We start from the raw sequence: 5,082 nt of genomic DNA, 5'->3' as shown, positions 1-5,082 counted from the left end.
GATGGGAAAGGGGTCAGCAAAGCACCCAGCAAACGGGAAGAATACATTAATACCTGCTCTGCAAATTAAACAATGGGTACTAGAAAACAATGCTTAAAATTTGGTGACAATCTCAAATCTCTGAACACCTTCACAGACATCATCCCTAGGCTGACCTTTTAAACCTGATGGTAATCAGGCAGGAGAGCTCAGTCCTTTACTTCGTGTTGTTAATGAGATCAAGCACATACAGATCCCTCCTACCCCTCCTGATCATTTGTCAGATATATCTGTGCCTTATCCTTTACTCAGAGCAGAAAGCATCTAATTATCATTAAAGCCTGCCCTTACTGTCCAGGGACAACTGTTTAATACAGCAGGTCACGAGGGCAAAGAGAGCTTTTACACATTGCCAGGTGAACAACTGAAAAAGCACCAACTGGCAGGAGACAAATTTCAACTTGTGGTGTAAGATGCACAGAATGGGATATAGTTACTGGGTTACCAAGACAAAGAGGACAAATACAAGAGATAAAACTAATGGTTTCAGCCAAAATTATGGAGCAAACGACCAGAGGTCCTTTGGCTTGGGGCTACGAGGGCAGGGGTTTTGCAACTGGTGGGTGCAGTGTTCCCCAACCCCCGACTCATGGCAAGGACCCAGGGTTAAAAGAAGTTTATTGAGATAAGACTACAAACAATTTCCAGCTTGCTTTCTCCTCCACCATGCCTTGGCCTTCTCACCTGAGGAGCTGCATTGCCTCATGCCATGCTATTTGAATGTGTATTCATATTCCCAAGTTCAGTAAGCTGACAGGAACAACCTGTCTCTGGGCTGAGGGTTTGTTTTTTTTTTTGAAAATTTCACAGTGCTCTTCTGAGTGCTGCTGCCTTTCAAAAGTACAAACTCTGTAGTGTCAAGAACTGGATTACATCCACTGCAACCTGTCATTGCTAAGTGCAGATGAACTCTTTCACTCACCTGATTCCAAAACACACATCCTGTTGAGCAGTACTAAATATTTTTTGGCACCCAGGGTGTAACAGATATGGTATATAGATTAAACAAACAAACACTCATTCAGCTTTTCCTGGAGAGGTTTAGCATGTGCTGAGTCTGTCACATGTCAGTTATTCAAAACAAACCAAACAAATGTGTGCCAAGGTGGAACAAAAATTACTTGATGCAGGGGGCTCACCGAGTCATGACTGAAATCTGTAGCAGTCACGGTGTGGAGGAGATGCCATTTCAGCGTCCTTTTCAGCATGTCCCTGTACAGACAGATGGAGCTTCACAGGCTTCCCACAAGCACTGGGACTTCCCTTCCCATCTTCCTACAGTCTTTGCTTCTTCATTTTCCCTGACATGTAACCCTCCTCATTATTTTTCACTCTCCATTATTTTTCCCCTTCCCTGCCTGACCTTTGCCTCCATGCTGTGCTCTCCTGCTGAGCCCCTTTTTCCATGATCTCTGCTGTGTGTAGCAGATGAAGAACAATGGGTGGGAAAACCCTACATGCAGAAAGGCATGACTGTGGACTGACTGCTAAGGAAAATGGAAGAGATCATCAAGTCTTGCAAGCTGCCTCTCACTTTAAGGAGAGCTTGGGATCAAATAAAGACAGGACCTCCTAGGATCCTGTTTCCAGGGGAGACTCCTGCATGTTGAAGATACTCTTTTGTCAAGCTGTACAATATCCTGAATAATGCCAACAGACATCAGGTGTGGGGAGTGGGAACCAGGGAGGCTGACACTGCTCTCCATTTGTCACTGAGGTGGTGGGAATCACCGGGAATGGCCATCACTGAAAAAACATCATCAGAAAAAAAGCCCCCAGAATTGTGGCTTACCTTGCTCAGAAGTGTAGAGAATATACTGGTGGATATACAGAGAAAATAAATAAGATTTTAAATTGGAGTCATCATTCTTCTGCCAAAACCTTTGTCTGATATATACTGCTTAATGTGTGTGCATTTTCCTTTGGAGGAATGTAGCCATATCCTTCTTAAAATTTTCCTGCATAAAATGAAGGTATAATATGCAATACAGCAGGTTGAAGACATATTGAAGATATTTACTGCATTCTGCTTATGTATATGGTGTTTGTTTAACCATCTTTATTCGCAATAATTGTTACATTGCAATTGTCTTTAGCACCAAATAAAAGTTGTTCTGTACTTCTTTACCAAAGTATTTTTAAGCCACTCAGTGGCTTAATACAAGTATGTAACCTGCAGGTTCAAGCCTTGAGGAGACTCACACACATGAATGATTCATAAACTAAGGAACCATGGTTATTAACACAAGTAAAACTACTTGAAAAAGAAAAGTAGCTCACGCTTCAATTTTGTTCAGGAATTGACCTTAATTTGCTCTTCAGATCTAGACTGCCTTATTAGGAAGCTTTCTTGCCTGTTTTTTATTCATTTTATATAGGTAAGAAACAGATAAAAAAGGTCTCCAAACTCTATAAATCTTATAAGTTAGACTGAACTTTCATGACAGCTGTAACCCTATGGCCAGCATCTTAAACCAAAGGGTTCCCCTGCCTCCCCCACTGCCTCAACATTTAATACTTTCTTTGTGACTGTGAGGAGGTAGACGACTCAAGTGCCATTAATGTTTACAAGAGGGGTCTGTGAAGCCTTAAATCAGTGAGGCTCAGCTGTCATCATGTGCATTTGCATTTGTAGTGAAAAAGCAAATTCCTGATAATTCCTTGATTTTTCTTAAACAGAGAGAAAGCAGAGAATATTTTAAAGAGCAGTGAAACAGAACTCAGCTGTCACATTCACAAAGTGCCATGCATTCATCTTGCTGTTAAGAACTGTAAGAAAAAAATCTTGTAAGAGCAAAGCTTTCCCTGCTTACAAAGTAAACAGTGAAATATAAACTGGATTACCTATCATATCAGGAATATATCACTGATTTTTCAGGGTGTTCAGTCCAGAAAACCTTCACCAATTTCTCTGGATTCAAGTTGTAGTAGAAGTAATGGTAAAGAGTTGTAGCCTAAGGTCCCTTTTACTTACTACATGCTAGAAAAAATTTTAAAAAGGACAGTTAAAATTTTATAAATCTTATAAAGTTAAAAATTTGCTAGTGTCAGTTGTGAATTTCATATTTTAAAGTAAAAAATAATCCAAAATAAATTTAAAGCTTTTTTTGCTTTGTTTTGAGTCACCTACCATCCTCTTACCATGTGAGGTGGCTGTAGCACCGCAGAGCAAGGCTCACTGCACTCTCAGGTTGCAGCATGAAGGCTCACTCCCTGCTCTCAGAACTGGCAGCTCATTAGCAGCCACCTTATCAACCTTACCACAGGCTGTGAGCCCTCTGAATTTTTCATTATCTCCTCCTCTTAAGAGCACAAACCCCATAATTTTTTCCACAAAAGCAACAGACCATCGGATTCAAGGGAATAAAAGTAAATTTTGGACTTTGATCAATGTCTTTGATACAGATTAAGAAATTTCATAGATTGAGATGCATTCCTGCAGTTCAATCCAAAACTCCCTTAATTTCAGAAGGGAAGGGTATTCCTCACTATCCCCTCTATCCATTGCCCCTCAGCTGAGGACACATTTTCAGTGCAGGAGGTGCAGAATTGCCCAACTCTCCATAGCTCTGGGCACGTGTGATTTTGCATCTTCCCCTGGGTTGTGTGGGTGAAGCATTGTCTGTATCATTTCCTTCAGATTAAGAAAACCAAACTATTTTTTCTCTCTGTTGTGTCAGGAAGCACTTGTAAACATTGCAGGACACAGGAATGCATCCTGGTTTTCTTCTGTATCTTACCAAAATGTCCTGGCCACTAAGCTCTGACAACAGCTCCACTGCCACTGGCTAAACTGCATCCCTGGCTGTGTGTCTGTCTGGCTCAGCAGGATGGATGGAGGGGGCAGGTATCCCCCTGCACACCGTGTTTCATGTCAACATCTTCGTTTTCTGGAAGCAGCATTTCCTCCAGGTTTAGCAGACCTTACCCACCACTAACACCCAGTAAACTCTGCTAAGTGTATCTTTCCTTACTTTATTCTGAAGTTCTGATTAAGGCTTTAGGAAAACAAATTTGCAAAGACACTTTAAAGAAAACCTAAACAATTTACACAGAGTTGAGTCTCTCTTAACATATTCCAAGGTAGTTAAGCCAAACCACTGCTCCTTAGATGCTGATGGATCTGGATAAACAAGGAAGCAGCTTTCTAGTGTCACCAGGACCTTGCAATGCCTTTTCAGTACTTCAGGACTATTTTTTCCTCCACAGTACACACCTGGCTTGATTCAAAGTGAAGGCACTTCTGAGATGTCCACCTCAGTACTTAATAATGTTTCAGAGTTTTTTTTCCTTTAATTCACATGGCCTGAAAATAATTATGCAACCAAGGCTAATCAAAATTTTGTGCTTGTGTTCTGCACTGCCTGTAGTACTGTCTCAGGTTTTAGTACAGATTCACAGTCTTTTCTCAGTACTGTTAGGAGGATATAAAATTAACCTAGCCTTGGTCGTTTCTCACTCAAGTTAACCAGTATCATTTTAAGCTTTTCTGGGATCGTACCAAACCCCAGCCTTCGGAGCCTGGATCCCAAAGGAAAGAAGGTGTCCATGGGGAAACCTTGATTCAGATACCAAATCACTTAGGATGATGGATGTACTTTCTGCTCAGCTCAAAAGCATTTTATCATGTGCTATAAATGCATCCTCAAAACCCAGTTCAGCTCGTTGGGAACATATTGCTGGAGCCAGATAAGTCTGGTGGTTCAGGAAGCACAGAGCTTGCAGCCAGGACTTACACAGGTCCTTGCTACCTTGCTGTCAGCTTGCTCTCTGCTTTTCTAGTGCAGAGCTGACCTCTTGAGGCTTCCTTCTCCTTTTGTGCTACTCTCCCTTGTACTTCAATCAGTGCAGCTGCATGACAAGGAACAAGTGGGGCAGCCTTGCAAAGCACGAACCTTGAATAAATAAACTGCAAGAAGAGAAACTAATCCTGACTGGCTTCTTGCATCTCTTGACGAAAGCCGTACATCCTGTGTGTCTCACAGCTCCAGAGGGATTAGTGTGGTGTTTACCTGTTCTTTCCCAGGCTGAGCAAACGTTTGA

At 41.7% G+C, this 5,082-nt stretch overlaps 1 long non-coding RNA gene across 1 annotated transcript; it reads right to left on the bottom strand.

Moving 5' to 3' along the window:
• Positions 1-771: 771 nt before the first annotated feature.
• On the bottom strand, positions 772-3,265 carry LOC136287837 (uncharacterized). The gene is made up of 4 exons (XR_010720372.1): positions 3,181-3,265; positions 2,884-3,019; positions 1,832-1,997; positions 772-1,251 (listed from the first exon to the last, which is right to left on the bottom strand). It is a non-coding gene; the product is annotated as an uncharacterized lncRNA (long non-coding RNA).
• Positions 3,266-5,082: the final 1,817 nt, after the last annotated feature.

This window comes from Chamaea fasciata, unplaced genomic scaffold, assembly GCF_029207755.1.
Source record: "Chamaea fasciata isolate MVZ Bird 193981 ecotype frontalis unplaced genomic scaffold, bChaFas1.0.hap1 SCAF_3, whole genome shotgun sequence".
Taxonomy (NCBI): domain Eukaryota; kingdom Metazoa; phylum Chordata; class Aves; order Passeriformes; family Sylviidae; genus Chamaea; species Chamaea fasciata.
This window is presented reverse-complemented; position numbering and strand designations above follow the sequence as displayed.